The following is a 17,197-nucleotide window of genomic DNA, read 5'->3' as shown; positions in this document are numbered from 1 at the left end:
AGCGTAGGTACATGCTCTTAGACGGCGGAGCTTGCAGTCTATTGGGTGAACCATTGCTTCCCTGAGTGTTTTTGTTTGTAGGGATATTTCAGCCAAATGATTTGTTTATTAGTTAGGACTTTTGCCATTCAGGTAATATTTACTTATTAATATTTTCCTGGAAGTCTGTTTCCTTCCTTTCTTCCTTTATCTCTTTGCTTAAAAAAGTTTTTTCCAACTGGGTCTACCTTTTAGCAATTGGACATGTATATCACAGACCTTATTATGGGTATTGAACCCTGAGAACCTTGATAGGCTTAAACCAAGTACAGGAACCACCAAAGCCTGCTTTTTGAAATAAAATGTAATTTTGTCAGGTAATTGTGAATAGAGAGCTTTGTCATCCATCCTCCTTGGTCCCTTTGTCAAAAAATAGTGACCAATCTCCTCTGCCAATCACTAACTGACATTTTTCTTATTGGGTTTTGTTTGTTTGTTTTTCTGCCCCAATTATAAGTTAAGTCCACTGTATACCTTGGACCTGGCATATGGGAAGTCCTTAATATATATTTGTTGAACAAATGAATGAAACAATATTTGAGTCATGCAAATTAGGTCAAGTCCATAGATCCGGCATATAAAATAGTTAGGGGTTTTAAAAAGTCATGCATCAGTTGGTTAAAATGCTGATAGAATAGAAATGTTACTTATGGCATGAGATGGTGATGACCATATGTGGTCCAGTAGAAGAATCGTGAACAACAGTTCTGTTGCTGGCCAAAGCTAGAACAGGTCCTGGAGCAAGTCACATACCGTCCGGGCTCAATTTTCTCTTCGATTCATCAAAAGAATTGGATGTAATGATCATTAGTTCACTTAACCGTTCATGGAACGAGACAATATCACTATCCTTGATGGAAAATCAATGCCAGGTAACGACACATATGCATTGTATATCAAAGTATGCATTACCAACTTGAATCTAATGTATGAAATATGATATGTCAAGAGCTTTATAATGTTTTGAACAACCAATAAAAAAAATTAAAAAAAAATAATAAAGTTTACCTTTGAGTATTCTTATAAAAAAAAAAAAAGTATGCATTGCTGTTAAAATTTTAAAAACTCATCAAATGTATTGCTCCAGTCCAGTAGAACATGCCCGTGTTGGGAGATGTGGTGATGGTGATTGCCAAAGTCCTGTGACTGAGGAGGCTGCAAAGTCTAATTGTAGGACCAGAGAGTCCAGGAGGGAGAAATCATGTAATAGCAAATACGACAATTCCAGTCCCAGCATGTTTTACCCTCCCAGCCACTGTCAGAGGCAGGCACTGTTGTTACCACAATTTCATAGACGGGGCTCAGACTCATTTGCCCTAAATCACACAGCTAGCAAGAAGACATAAACCGAGGTCTTCTGGCTGCAGTCCCAGGCCCCGAAATTCTAGAAGGTAACATCCCAGCTATGGTTTGGCAAACGCAGGAAAAAGTGCATCATTTGTGAGGCATATCCCAGCACATCAAGCCTCAGAGAGCTTTCTCTCATTTTCCCCCAGAGCAATAGCTTTTGTGGCTTATACAGAGCTTCCCCAAGGGTCACGGAGTGTTTCATGATCTACATGAGTTCAGAGAAAGGGTGTAGCATGCAGATCCCTTTTCAATATCTGGGAGCAGAGAGCTGGCCACAGGAATCATGGTGGAGAAGAGCGTTCCAGGATGCTGCTCTATGAAGCCATCTGTTTATAAAAATGCATCTGATTTGAGCTGAAAGAATATTCCATGCACTGTAGTTCTCACGTTTCCTGGTGGACAGAGGTCTCCTGGTATCCAAAGCAATGTTCACTCCTTAGAAATTTCAGAGCAGTTCCCTCCGGACCCTCAAAGGTGTCTCCCTGTTCTCACCCCTCAGCCCTCTTATTGTCTGCAGCCAGCAAAGCTTCATAATAACGGGATCCTCCCTTAGAAAGCCGGGGGTGACACAACTTGTCTTTATGACCCTTCTCTGATGATGTCTAAAGGGAAATGCAAGCCCAAGGCGGCAGTAGCTGGCCAAGTTCCAGAGTCAAAACTGAATTAAAAACTCATTAAGTACTTGAGCAAGGAAAACTGAGTGTGCCCTGCAGTGGCTGGGAAAGCAGAGGAAGAGAAGGGGCGGGCACCTCCCTTTGGCAAATGGCAGGCTGGGAGTGGGGCGGGCCAGTCCAGGAAAGAAGACAAAACAGGGCTGACTGGTCTGGCATGCAGACGTGTTTGTGAGTATTCGAATCTGGTGCAGCCGCATAATATATGCTAATTGCTACGTGTTCCTTTTTTCTTTCTTCCTTTCTATGTATGTATGTATGTATTTGTTGTTGGTGGTGGTTGCTGTCCCCAGGAAATGCTCAGTTGAAAGATCTGAAAAACAAACAGGCAATACAGAAATGCCAAAATGTAGACATTTACAAAAAGGAGAGGAGGGACAAAGGGAAACAGGAGATCCAGACTCAGATCTACAAAATGGCTGAGCAGTCTGCTATCTCAGCACCTCTCTGTTCCATGGGAAGCCTTATGGAAAATGAGGGAGCAGAAGGGGATGGTTTTCCATGTGTGATGCTGCTCTTCACAGCATCTGTCCCATTGTTTGAAATCTGTTAATTGGATTTTTTTTTTAAAGTAGAGGCAAAAAAAAAAAAATCTACCCACCAAAAGCCTACAGAGTTAGCAAGTTGAGGTTCCAGAGTAGTTATCATAGCTTTTTAACAAATATTAATAAGAAAAGTGTGAACTGCTTGTCTACTACTTTTCTGCACAGGACACTTCTCAGTTGACTTCAGGACTCAGCTACAAACTGGGAAAGGTAAACAGTTGAGCTCATTTAAAATAAATATCTAGCCAGGTGTGATGGCACACACTTACAATCACAGAGGCTCCGGAGGCTGAGGTAGGAGGACTGTGGGTTCAAAGCTGGCCTCAGCAACTGAGTGAGGCTCTAAGCAACTTAGTGAGACCCTGTCTAAATAAAATATAAAAAAAGGGCTGGGGGTATGGCTCGGTGCTTAAGCGCCTCTGGATTCAATCCCCTATACCAATAAATAAATAAATATCCATTCATAGGGAAGACTCAGGATATTTTTTGGTGTCTACCTCTAGTGTTCCCTTAGATACTTTGGTCAACTGTCATTCTTTAAATCAAATAAAAACAAACCAAGATATTAAAAGAATGATTTGTCTAATGAAGCTAAAATACATAGACATTTCATACTAAAAAAAAACCCAAAAAACAAAAATAAAGGGACCCAGAGAAATACCCTTTATCATTGGCATAAAAATCTTGAGTTGAAGTGTTTCAACTCCTTGTTGATTTTATATCTTCCCCCGGCGACCCATGATTTTTTTTCAATTTAAGAAAAATAATGTAATTTATCCTGTCATGCAGTGTTATACATATGAGACATTTAGGAAATTGAACAGGACTTTGATTGGATATGTCAGAAAGGCAATGCAGGTGTTTCCCAAAACAATATAAATCACACATTAAAACATCAGCTTATCTCCTTTAAGAATTATAAGGAAAAAAGTGACATAAATTTAAGCTTTTTCTAAGATACTTAAAAATTCTTATGAAACTTTTCTGTGGCAAAATGTTTAGAACACAGAAGATATAAATATATAATCAAGTGTCGATGTGGGGGACCCTTGTTTTGTACAACAAAAGCCTCTTCTGATTAATTTGTCCCAAGTTCTGGTCATCTGAGAGCAGATCCTTCTCCTGCTTTTTTCCTTCTGGGGATCAAACCCAGGGCTTCCTGCACACTAGGTGTCCTGCCTTCCACCAGGGACACACACCCCGACACCTTGAGAAGCTGGGAGAGAAAGAACAGCTGGGGCTGCTCTTGTGGTCCCATTTCAGTTAGAAACAGGCTTCCAGAGGCTGATCCCTAGTAGTGCTTCCAAAGAGGGATGATATCATGCAGGTTCTGGAACCTCTTCATCCCCAAACACTCATTCCTTACAGGGCGGATTCCACTGGGTTTGCATGGAGGTGGGATGATGAGCAACGTTCCCTTTTCCTCAGTCAATGCAGACAAATTACCTGCACTGTGGAAAACCCACTGGTATCTGGCTCTCCATGTAGGATGGCCTTGGGGAGAAGACTCCCAAAACAGTATTACAGAAAGTGCCAGGATCATGCTAGTGCACTTGGGCAGCCCCTGTGTCCTGACCAATGTGCTGCAGCCTCTGGCCTTCTGCATACCAGCCTCACAGTTAGGAACAAGCAGAGTGTTCTCTCTCCCTTTTTGGAAAGATTCCTGAACTCAAACTCAGCCCAGGACACAGGTCACTATTTCCATGATTTTGGGATCCTTTTGTCCTTTATTGAACTGAGTCAGAAACAAGGTCAGGTTCTTTTCAGGTTGGACTGCTGAATGTCAGCAAACAGGCCAGGCCATGTGCCTGCGTTTGGCCCCTGTCCCCATTCAACTCCTTGGCTTTGCCAAGGCCCCAACCTAAGGAGGGCCTCATGCTCGCTTGAAAACTGCCTTTGCAACCCTTGGCTTTGACCCCTTGCCTCTTCCAGATATCTAAGTTCACACTGAGCAGTAGTGCCCTCTGCAGCCTCTGGGTGCTCTGTCTTCTGATTTCTTCAGAATGAATTTCCAGCTTCTCCAGAACAAATAGGAAGGTGGATAGGAGCTAGATGGTCTTTCTTTCTTTTGTACCTGGAGTTTTGGCAAAGGACATGTGAAGCCCGTTCTCCAGAGCCATTCCACCTCTTTGCCATTTATACAGGGACAAAACAAACTCCCACTTTATACTATTTTATTTATGAAAGTGTAAAGAGTACTGCATTAGAAGAACTTTGATTAGCATAATATGGATAACTGCATATATTCCAAGTGTATGAATACATTCAACTAACCAGTGGAGGGTAATGTGAGAAAGGATTATAGGAAGTGATTTGACACAGCTGCCCTTTCTATGAGAACTTGTCAGTTCTCATGGAAATTAAAATTCAGAAATTTTCTCAAGAGCAAATTTTGCCAGAGTCTCCAGTTTATTTTCCTCCCTACCCAAATTCATTCTAAAATTGAATCTCAGTCTTTCTTAATGGAAGATAGAAGAAAATACAACATATTTGACTCCCTGTCTAAATGACTTTTGCCTCATGGGCTTTAAATCTGTTTCTCAGGAGAGCTACCTTTGTAGATTAAGAATACATTCCTTGGTCATGGTGATGCACACTTGTAATACCAGAACTCTGGAGCCTGAGGCAGGAGGATTGCAGGTTTGAGGCCAGCCTTAGCAACTTGATGAGACCCTATCTCAAAATAGAAAATAAAGAGGGCTGGGGATGGTTGCGTGTCCCTGGATTCAATCCCTGGTACCAAAAAAGAAAAAATAATCCAAAGGCCTACATCCTACCCATCAAAGTATGACTCCTCAAAGGCCTCAGTCAGCAGCAAATTGGATTCTTTATCTTCTTATCCCCTCCAAAAACAATGATGTGAAGGGCAGCAAGAAGGTCAACTCTGTTTATGATGTTCCTAAGAGAATACAGCATTAGCCATGCAGTCACTCCTCTTGACCCTTTTAAAAATATTTCACTGCCCAAATGTGGGGTTGGATTTAGTTGATTTAGAGCTGAAGGGTTTAGTTGGAGAAAGTTCTATTAAAATTTTCCTGCCTCTGTGCCCACTGAGAGGAGCTGGAACTGCCCAATTTGCAGGGGCTTAATATCCCCTGTGCAATTTCCGTTTCCATGCAATTTCCCTTGGAAACGGAAGGAAACCCTCAATGTTATACGAAATCACATATAAGAGGTTGTGAGGGAAAAGGGAGGGGGGGGGAAACAAGGGAGAGAACTGAACAACAACAGATGAGGTAGAGAGGGAAGATGGGAGGGGAGGGGAGGGGAGGGGGGATAGTAGGGGATAGGAAAGGCAGCAGAATACAACAGCCACAAATATGGCATTATGTAAAAATGTGAATGTGTAACTGATGTGATTCTGCAATTTGTATTTGGGGTAAAAATGGGAGTTCATAACTCACTTGAATCAAATGTATGAAAGATGATATGTCATGAGCTTTGTAATGTTTTGAACAACCAATAAAAAAAAAATGTCCTGGAAGAAAAAAAAAAAAATCCCCTGTGGCACATCTAAAGATGTGGTGGGAGCAATTTAACTTGTCAAGTCTTTGTGGCATTGTCCTCTTTAACATTTAGTGTTATATGTACACACACACACACATACACATGCACACACGTATATATACATGTATAATAAAAATAAAAACAGAATGTTGCAGCGTGCACACACGAACATTTAGTCATTAGGGCTAAAATATCCACCCGAGGCTTTCTGTTTGTATCTTCACATTAAGCCTTCAAAAATGGTACCCTTCTCCTGCTGCTGCCCAGGATAACATACAGAGCAGAAAAGAGTAAAGCAAAAGGGGGTGATTCTTTCCTGCTTAGAATAAGAAAAAAGGAGAATAATAAGGAGGAAAACACATGAGCAAATATGGTGGGTTTCCTGGGGCTGTTTGTGAGATCAGCACAGTAAAGCTGGAGCCTACAGATGCGGCAGATATCTTTAAAGACTGTAAGTTTGGGGTTTAAAGAAAAGGCATTTAAACATGGGAGGAGATTTCTTGGGATTCACCGGAATGCAACAGAAGGAGGTTGAGAACCAGGCTCCACAGAGGCGTCCTGTGGTTCCCAGCGAGGGCACACAAAGAATAAGAGCGTTGAGGGGAATGGGGACTCAGCCCTGGGGTGCTGAGGACCATCCTTCAGGCCTGGGAGAGAAAAGACTCAAAGTTAGCAAGAACTGGGTGTCCTTTTCTGGGCAGCCAAGCATCCAGCCATGACTGAACGACACGGCCATAGCACAGGTGGAAATATCCAGGTGCAGTCAGTCCCCATGGGCGAGTTAGCCATCTGTGCCTCACAGATCAATAGCATATTTGAATGATGCAGAGTATTAATAAAACACCATTTAAACAAATACAAGAATCACAGGCCCTTTGGGTTGGGCTGAGGTTTTATGTGAACTGTTTTGGAGATGACCAGATTTATTCATTCTGACCAGAGTTCAGGACCTGAGAATTACCTGTGAGTTGTGTGTTAACAGATGGTGGCAGCCGAGGCACCATGTCACCCAGGACAAGGTCTCAGGCCTCTTGAGCCTCATCCTTCTAGATCAGGCTGTTGACCCTAAAAAGTCCCTTCCTGGTAGACCAGGTTGCTGTGTTCAGCCTGATGCTGCCAGTACCACTAGCCTTGTCCCCTCCAGACTTTACTAGGGAAAGAAAATCATCTCATACCACTTTTCCCTGACGGGCTAAAAGGCTTGCCTAGGGGTAGGTCATTGTCAGATTCTAGATTTAACATGTTGTGTCAGCTACTTGTAGTTTTTTAAATTTTTCCTTTTTGATGGCTAAATACCAAAAAAAAAAAGAAGACTAATTTACTTTTTGTTTTAAAGGCAGCAGGCTTTGAAGGTGAATAATAGCGGGATGATTTGGTTCTGATAGGAAGAGATGAGGGCAAAAGGTCAACTGTTTGCCTGGGTTTGATCAATGGTAGGAGTTTGATGGCAAATTAAATGTCAGATAAACCTGTCAAATGATCCTAGGAATCAATACCTGCTAGAAGAGTGGGTTGAGTCTTTAATGATCACATTTGCTCCCAAGGGAAATAATTCTCACAATCCATTTGGACATTAGGGTAGTAATACATAAAACAACACGAGGACAACTTTAAATGAGGTCACTTTTTATATAATCGATCAATAGCATATTCATCATCATGCCATCTTGTTTCTCAAAGAAGGGAACCAGAGAATCATCTGGGAGACTTTGGAAATGCAGAGTCCCAGGCTTCACTCCTGATTGAGAAAGTCTAAGGGGAGCCATGAGAATCTCCATTTCTATGGCGCTCCTTAGATGACTGTGCAGAATATTTGATTCCGAAACCTGCCAGGATATAGTCTTTCTCCTCCACCAGACAGGTATCTCAGGTGTCTGACAGAAAATAAAGCCTCGCCCAGAGTCTATGTAATGTATCATAGCTGGGTATATAGAGCTCAACCAAGAGTATTTGGATTGACTTCAAAAACCAGAAATAAGTTCTGATTGGATTGGTTAATGTCTTTGAAATATTTAGCCTCGACTCCTCTATGCAGAGGTGATACTTTAGTCTGTTTTCACTGCTGGACAAGATTATTGGAGGCACCACAGCATTTCTGTTTTTGAGTAGCAAAATAGCTATCTGATTGAATACTGGCTGTACATGTTAATGTATAGAGTCCTCTTGTCTTTCAAAATAAAAATTAAAAGCAAAACAAAGAGCTGGGTGGCTCAGTGGTAGAGCATTTGCCTTGCACATGTGAGGCACTGGGTCCGTCCTCAGCATCACATAAAAAATAAATAAATAAAAATTAAAAAAAAAAACTTTAGAGGAGGAAAGACTCATTTTGGCTCCTGATTTCAGAGGTTTGAGTCCATGGTCAGCCAACTCCATTTCTGTGAGCCTGAGATGAGACAGAACATTGTGGCAGAAGGGCATAGTGGAAGAATGCTGCTCAGCTCATGGCAGCTAGGTAGCAGAGAGAAGGAGAGAGGGACCAGGGAAAAGACAAACCCCTCCAGGACACGCCCCAGTGATCCACTTCCTCCAACTAGGGACCACCTCCATGAAACGGATTAATCCACTGAGGCGGTCAGAGTCCTGGTGATTCAATCATTACCCAAAAGCCTGACCTCTGAATCTTGCTGCACTGGGGACCATGCTTTCAACAAGTGAACTTTTGGGTCCAAACCATAACAGGTGATTTAGCTCAGGGTTCAGAATAGCACTATGCTTATAGGTCACCTCCGGGTGGGAGTGAAGGTGAGCAGAGAAGGCAGGGAACCATTACATCTTTCACATTTTTTCTCCATCATCTTCAACTTGCCTTTGCCCACCCTTTAGATACAGGCATTTCTGAAGACTATTCTTAGCAAGAGGCTCTTACAGTGTTTGCCAAGAGTGTCCACTAAAAGTATACTTACTGTGCCTCTTGCCTAAGCATCAGATCCACACTTCTGCCTGCTTACTGGACAGAGCCACCTGGCTATCCCACAGGGACCTCAAATGCAGCATGTCCCACACCAAACTACCCAGATCCCACCCTGGTCTCATGACTAACTATGCAGACCTTTGGACTCTTGTGGCTCTATAGCTCCATGCTTTGTTTTCCTGTCTGTGAAACAAGAGGAGAGTCTTCCTCATTGGGTTATTGTCCAAATTAAATGAAATAAATAAAAGACACAAAGAACTTAATGCTTGACCCAGGGTAGATTTTCAATATATCATAGCCATTTTATTATTCATTCCTTTATCAAATATTGATTGAGCTACTTCTGTGTCTCAGACATTATTTCAGACTTAGGTTTCCTGAATTAGAAATTGTCAAAACACTGAGTCTCTCCCCCATCAAACTGTGCTCCCTTCAGGATAGGGGTGTATCCCTTTTATGTGTTGCTCTCAATGTTCAGGTTATAAAAGTAGGACTGATTTGCCTGAATTAAACTCCAGAAAACTGTGTCCCCTATAAGTAATTAATAAATTAACAGAAAGAAAATATAACATGCTTTACAAAGGCAGAAGGAGACCATGAAGATTTTTGAGAACATCATGTGAGCATGGTGGTGCACGCTTATCCCAGATACTTAGGAGGCAGAGGCAGAAGGATCACAAATTCAAGGCTAATTTGGGCAAAACAGGAAGATACTGTCTGAAAATAAAAAATAAAGATATCTGTAGCTCAGCAATAGAGCTCTTGCCTAGCATGCATGAAACCCTAGGTTCAATCCCCAGTAACCCAAGGAAAAATAAAGCAATGTTTTTTGTTTTTTTTTAAAGATTTTGAAAACATTCCTCTGAAACCTACTCTGTTCTCAAGAAAGTTGGATCTAATTGTCAACCTGGTGAAAGTGCTGTCTTAAAGTTAAAAGTTAACTGATATTGATAAGCTATGACTTGGCAAAGCACCTGGCACATGGAAGGTATCCCTCAAAATAAAATTTATTCCCAAACTTATATCCCAAATGCTGGGATTATTCTATAATATTCCAAGGGAAATGTATCTCAGATAAGTCATTTTTTAAAAAATAAGGATTTGGAACCATGAAATTCCTAAAATAATCTGAGAAGTGGGTGAGAGTGAAGGTGAGCAGAGAAGGCAGGGAACTGTTACATCTTCCACATTTTTTCTCCATCAGTGAGGGGCAGTAAAAGAAGTAGGGATCAGGAGTCAGACAGGCTGAATTATAACCGAGTTCAACAGTTCATTCTGTCTCCCATAAAGACAGCTAACTCTTCTCAACAGCCTTCTCTGTTGGCTTTGTTTCCCCATCTGTAAAAAGAAAGAGTTCTGATCATTGACCTTGGTAATGTCCAAATGAGGTAATGTGCAAATAAATAATTTTACAAACCATAAAGTGCATCACAGCTGAAAGGCAGCGTTAGTATTTTGCCACCCACTTCCAAATAGAACCGTCTACAATATACATAGGAAATGCCTTTGGCACTTGTACAAATACACGTCTACCACCCATGACCGACCACAGCAGTGTCTGAAGCTTCCTCTTCTGTAAACTGAGAGGGAAAGAGAGAGGACAGCATTGTCCCCAGGGCTCCTTCAGGTCCTCCCATGCTGAGAAGTGAGGAAGCTCTGATTCTTTACACCCTAAGAGCAACAGATTCTCATGAGACTCATGGGGAGGACGCTTCCTTCCTGGCTGCTGGACTCCAGGTCTTAAAAGCGGAGAAAGGGAATCGTTTCTTGTGCATGAGGGCTGTGAGTATTTTCCTTTGTCTGAAGTGGCTTTGTTTAGAGAACAGAGCTGATCCCATCTCATCTCAGCCCCAGGAAACCAATTCAGAGACTTGGAAGGCTGTGCACAGACAAAGATGGAAGAGCGCATAGTAAGTGGTGAGGTACGAGATACATGCTGGTCTGTCATTTTTTGAATGAACCTGGACTTGGTTCCCTGACAGGGTACTAGATCACTCTGAACGAGGTGTGTGTGTGTGTGTGTGTGTGTATCTGTAGCATCTGTACACTGCTGAAGATATGACCTTCAGGCTGACTTGTCGGCCTCAGCTGGTACCCACACTGGGCATTGCTGGTTCCCCTTGGGTGTCCACCAGGGAGGCCTATTTCCATCAACACTACCCATGTTGTTTATTTCCACTTCTTTCTTCCACTCTCTTTTCACCTGATAGTCTGGATTCTTATCCCTTTGCCTTGAGGCTTTAAAAAAAGGGAGAAGAAAAAAGCCAGAGGAAAACCTAGGGGAATGAGGCAAGGTAGGAGAAAAACACTGAACCAGAGGATTTAGAAAGTGGGTGAAGTACAAAAAGAACCCGCGACCCATTGTCCCACAAGCTCTGTTCCTGGTGCGTGCAGTTAGAACATGCGGGGATGCCAACTGCAAGACCAGGCTTTCTCCGCAAGCAGGAGCAAGGCCTGCCTGCCTGGAACCAGAGGGCTGGGATGGCTTCTGCCTCCTGTGAAAAATGTGGAACCGGGAGAGAACCTGGAAATGTGAAGGCTCTGGTTATTTGTTTATCCAGGCAGAAAAAGGCTGGGGGGACAAAGCATAAGATGGCGGCAGACTCAAGGAAAGATGGGGTGGAAGTACTGGGAGACGTGGGGGAAATCAGACCCCAACCAATGGTAACAAAAAAGCAAATAGTTAATGGAACAAGGACCGGGAAATATAGGAAAAATTAGGTATAAATTCAAATTATCACGTAAATTCTCTGCAATATAAAAGATACCAGAGGTGAGAGAAACAAGTTTTCTGGCTTCTAAGCAATGATCAACCTATTTATATGGAAAAATGTCATTTGTGAAATATCCTGAACTTATTTACAATGGGATTTGACTCTTTTTTTTTTTTAAGTCTCTTTTTAATAAAGTGCATGTCCAGAATTGGAAGTGTGATGTGACATCCGGGAACACACATCAGAGATGAAACACATGCAGAAACAAAAATTCATTTTCAATAGAAAAGAAATGCCATTTCCAGGAGTATCAGGGGAGGTGGGAGAGAACTTGGCTGATTGTTCAGCAGAAACAAAGGAGGAATTGGCCTCAGGGTTTGTGTGGGAGGCCAGGGTGCCCCGTGATGGGAGGGAGTAGGGTATATTCTCCCAGCAGTGGAGCCGCACTACTCAACATAACTGACCCAGCCTCCGCATTACCCTCTTACAAAGGGGAATCTTGGCATCACAACTTGAAAGTTTCATTTTGCACAGGAGTGGGTCAGTACAAGAAGGAAAAAAGAATCGTTCTGGGTCCCTGGCTACTTGGCCATGAGCAGCTGTAAGTGGAGGTGACCTGAGTCCCAGCCCTGCTCTTTCACACTGAGCAAGTCATTAGAATCAGGTCTACAGTCCAAAAAGTGGGGAGAGTAGTATCTGCCCCCAGCACTTCATGGGAATGTTATAAATGTTACAAATCGTAAACCAAGCTCGATGTGAAGGAACAGTGCTTAAGAACTCTAAAGCACTGTTTCTGTGTCAAGTTTTGTTGCTGTATCCTTCAGATGGGCTTTCTGTGCATTAGTTTCATGTTTAGTTGTGTTCGGTCCAGATAGGGTGGCACCTGGCACGTTGAAGGGGCTCCCATGTGACCATAAAAACCAGCATGCCCGTCAAGTGATACTTGTGCCGTCTTTTGCTCCAGGTCCCCATGGCCTCAGAGACACCAGCCTAGAAACTGTTCTTCTCCAAGCTTCGGGCTGAGCTGAAAGGCAGATAAACAGGAAAAGATAAGCAAGTTGATTTGACATGTGAGGGTCCTGAGAAGCCAGACCCCCTCCAGGATTAGTGTTCCTTCCCTGGAGAGGGACTCTGCGCAGTTTCCTGGTAACAGTTGGCCTCTTGTTTTCCATGTGGACACCAGGTTTGGGGATCTGGGTAATCAGGAGATACCAGGTCCCCCAGCACCTTTGTTTTGTCCCCAAGTGCCTCCCTGGCAGGGGTGAAGGGACTTAGGTTTTCCCTGCCTCGTGGTCACATGGTCCCCCAGGACTGAGATGATTTCTTGGTTCAGGGACATGAAGGAGGCTTCTGTTAGGTCAGGTTGCCTCAGCCCCTCTCCTGGATTCTTCCCCTGAGCCCCAAAATCTGCTAATTGTGGCTTCTCATAAACTCTGTTACCAGGTGACCTGTGTTCACATCCCTCTCTGTCTCTCTGTCTGTCTGTCTGTCTGTCTCTCTCTCCCTGTTTTTCTTGCTCAGAAATGCCTAGGTAGGATGGAGGAGCTCAGGAAACCACCATGGACTCTTGAGCAGGCCTTTCTGCTGCCTCTGCTCCTTCCTCACACACTGGCCCCTTCCCTCCCTCTGAGAGCTGGGGACTCTTCCTGCCGGGTTGGGACCTCCTCTGCACCCAGTGTTAAATCCTTCCATGTTGGCTTCCTTTCCCTTCAACCTGACCACACATTTGCTTTATGTGTGATGTGGGTTCCTGCAGAAAAGAGACCTGGGTATGATTCAAATAAAAAGCTGTTATTAAAAACTGCTGGGGGACCTGTTGTAATTACCTGTTGGTGATTTCAGTCCCTCCACAGAGAGCCTTTCCATTCTTGCTTATATCCATTTAGCTTAATTTTACCTGGGGAGTGTTCTGTCTACATGGATTCAGGTGAGGAGTTTCTCTCCAAATCCAAGGCCCTCGCCCTCTTCCTTTCTCCTTGACTTTAACATCAACACATCTTCTGCCTGTGGCCTTTCTTGATCTTCCAGACCTTTCCTTTAGCTCAGTCATCCTAGGCCTCCTTCATCCCACACATTTCCCTTTCTAACCCTAGAATCTTCTTTAACCTTCTCTACCAGGTCTGTGTCTTCACCTTGGGGGCTTCTTAAAGTGTCAAATCACAATGTCAAATGCCTTTTCTAAAAAGAACCCACCTGGTTTCCACCTGGCAAGGAGCCATCTCTATGGGGCAAGAGGGCTGTTCTCCTTGCTGGAGCCCCTCACCCACTCTGACCCTGGGTCCTGGTTATCAGTGACTCAGGACCCTCCTTGTCTAATCCATCCCATGCAGAGTGGAAATTGAATGCTTTCTTTATTCTTCAATTAGCTTTTCTAGATTATGCTTGCCACGTGTTAATTTTTCAGGAAAAAGAAGTTGTAAAAATTAAATTTGGGCTTGTGATCATTAATGGAAAAAGACTTAAATATTCATCTCCAAGACATATAATTATCACCCTCTTAGAGACCATTTGTAAGGTCTCAGCAACCTTTCAAATGTTACGTTTTCCCTCGAGGGTTTGCTCCAGGTAGCTGGGAGCTACCTGGCCGCCTTGGTGGCTCTGCTCTCCCTCATGCCAGACTGTTGCATTAGGAGCTGCCTGCCCAGGCCCAGGGCTGGAGGTTGCTCTGACTCCTGCAGAAATGTTACAACCTCCCAGCTACTATGTTCCCCGTCCAGTGTGGGAGGAAAGCATCAGCCAGGTGTGAAAGAAGGTTCTGAGCTTTTGGTGGCGGGGGTAGTTTGTGGCTGTTCCCAGTCGAGTGCGTCTTTGAGTTCAGCCATCCTCAGCTTCTGAAATTGAGGAGAGACCTTCTGTTTTATGTGTGCTCACAAGCACAAGTTTAGATGAATCTCTAGCTCTAGGGAAAAGAGACCCTGTAAGCATCCTAGAATCTTATGTACAAAGAAAACAACATTTTGCTTTAAGAGATTTCAAAATCACCTGCATATAGCAAAACAGAAATGACTCAGCAGCCTAACTTTAAGAAGACACATAGATTCAATTGATCAGATTTTCAAAAGGGGGAAAGAAATTCCAGCCATAACTGGAAAATACAGGCCTCTTTTCAAGTTCCGAACACAGCTTTGGAAGAGCACAGACAAAAGTCTCATTGTCTGCAAGGCCCCTGCTGCTTCAAGGGGTCCCCAGACCATCCTCTTTTGATTCAGAGGTGGAGCAGACCCTTTTTGTCACATAACTGCCATCTCGGCTGCCCCCATACCGCCAGGTCAGGCCTCACAATCACACTGAGTTCTGTGGGGAAGCCCCTGAAGAACACTCTTTCTGATGCGAGCAGTGAGTGACATTCCCCTGCTCCCCTCAGACAGACTATTCATGGGGGCTGCCTGATGGTCACCCGGTGAGCTGGGAGGGCACACTGGAATGGTGGGGAGAGGCTGGAACCCTGTTGTCTTTCTTTCCTGGGAACTGCTTTTCTGAAGCAACTGAATGAGACCTTTACAGGCAAGGGTAGTGGCCTCTCCTTCAGAATGCCTGGCCCACTTCCCAGTGTGAAACATTCCCCAAATATGCAACTCTGTGAGTGTCCCAGCCGCCTGACAGCCGCCTGCTGTGGGAGAGCTGGTACCCAGGGGATGCGGGGGTGGGGGCGCCTGCAGGACCCTCTACCCAGCTGTGGCTTTGCCAGATTGGCCCAGGAGGCTCGGCCCCTGTCCTGGAGGAGAATCTGGCCCACAGTCCAGCCGTGACAAGAGCACACAACTTCCCTCTCTCCTTTTAAGTCCCCTCCTTCGTCCTAATAAATCCTATAAAAAGGCTTTTGTTGAAGGAGCAGCCATTGCATCTTGGTGCATGGACATCGCTGGTGTCATTCCTCCGGGTGTTTTCCAAAGATGGATGAGAAGAACATCAGTAGCTGAATTCCTGGGTGAACAGGTCTGGAAATTGGCTTGGGAGGAGTGGAGGTAGTCGACAGCTGTCACATGGCATTTGTTTTGTTTGCAATTGATGAAGCCAAGGAGGAGGGGAACTGCCGGAGGATGGTAAGAAGCCCCTTCAGGGAGCACCTGGCAGCAGGCGGCCTCTGGGACCTGGGTGGGATGGAGTGTGGCTGTGCCGGCTGCAGTGAGCTGGGTTGGGGGCAGGATGTAGGATCACTTAGGAAAGAAAGGGGCTCTGAGACCACTACTGTCTCTTGGGGTGGGCATTCCTTCTATGAACTTACTCATTTACTTTTATGAATTCCTTCAGAATATAGTCAGGGACAGTGGTCAGACCCCTGCATGGGGCTGCCTGATACTTCGGGTACTCAGGTCAAACTTATGAGAAGGGAGATGACTGCTTCTCTTTGGTCTCACACTGTAGCTTAATTTCCACCCAACTTCCTGCCTTCAAAGATCCTGAAATCTTTGTTCAAGGAGGGACTCAGAGGCCACTTGATAGAGGATGGATTTGTGTGTTTTGCTGACTTTCGTTTTATCATTTCCTTATTATTTAATTTGCTTTTCTTTGGCTTGAGCTTTAAATGCACATATTCGTAAAAAACAAAAAAACAACGAAAAAGCCAAAAGCAGTTTCCAATAAATTACAGAATTCAGCATTCATAAATAAAGGAACTTTCTTTTCTATGTTTTGGGTTTTTTGTTTTGTTTTGTTTTGTTTTTTGTAAAGAACTATGTAGCATTGTCCTGATTTGAAGTTTTTTCATTTTTAGGTGTTTGGAGTAAGGCACTGCATACTTTCACTTAATTTTACTTATGTTTATGTAGGTAGTTCTTTGTTTGTTTTGTCTTGTTTATTGATTAGTATTCTTCTCCTAAAGCTTTGAGGCTTCTTCTTTAAGCACATCTCTGATTTTATTCATTTATTCATCCTTTCCACGGTGAATCGGTATTCCGTTGTCTGTGCATACGGATTTTATTTGGCCTTTTCTCTAGCTCTTCTTTGACACTGGATGCCTGTGCCTTTTTGTTTCCTAATCTGGTCCCATTAACTAGCTCCATAGGGAATGACGAGGAGGGCCGTAGAGCCAGGCAACCTCGGTGCCTTCTCAGCTTGACCACTCACTCACTGGTTGGGTGAGGTGGGTACTTAATTTTCTTCTCCAGACTCATCATCTTCAACAGTAACAGGAATTATCATGATACCTCAGTTATAAGCAAAGTTGTATATAGGAAGTCTTAGAGCAGCGCTGGACACCATTGTGGCTTAGTTTGGGCTGCTTCTATGTCTGAGGTGGGGCTAAATAATAGCTGTTAAGGAAAGCAAGATGTTGGAGGAGAGCTTGAAAATGGCGATGTTGAGAATGTCAACATATTGTCCAGAATCTGTAGGACTCCTGGTCCTTGAGGAGAAAAGGGGGAAACCCTCGGCCCTGTGCCTAGGCTGCTTGCTTTGTTTCTAACCACTTCACTGAGATGTAATTTGCATAACATATCATTCACCCATGTAAGTATACTA

The 17,197-nt window shown here is 43.7% G+C and overlaps 1 protein-coding gene across 2 annotated transcripts in view; it reads left to right on the top strand.

The window, feature by feature from the left end:
* Map1b (microtubule associated protein 1B) overlaps nucleotides 1-17,197 on the top strand; it is a 101,989-nt gene that overhangs the window by 56,888 nt on the left and 27,904 nt on the right. Inside the window, exon 1 of one of the 2 annotated variants that reach the window (XM_046427387.2) lies at nucleotides 15,343-15,780. The exons of the other annotated variant lie outside the window; for it this stretch is intronic. The gene's annotated coding sequence lies outside the window, so the exon portion shown is untranslated. Of the gene's footprint in view, nucleotides 1-15,342; nucleotides 15,781-17,197 lie in introns of those variants that run through there. 2 annotated transcript variants of the gene reach the window in all.

The sequence above is a fragment of the Marmota monax genome, unplaced genomic scaffold (assembly GCF_021218885.2).
Source record: "Marmota monax isolate L192 unplaced genomic scaffold, Marmota_monax_Labrador192_F-V1.1 WCK01_AAM20220418_F8-fsc00018, whole genome shotgun sequence".
NCBI classification, from domain to species: domain Eukaryota; kingdom Metazoa; phylum Chordata; class Mammalia; order Rodentia; family Sciuridae; genus Marmota; species Marmota monax.
Note: the sequence above shows the minus strand (reverse complement) of the source record. Positions and strands in the feature narration are given on the sequence as shown.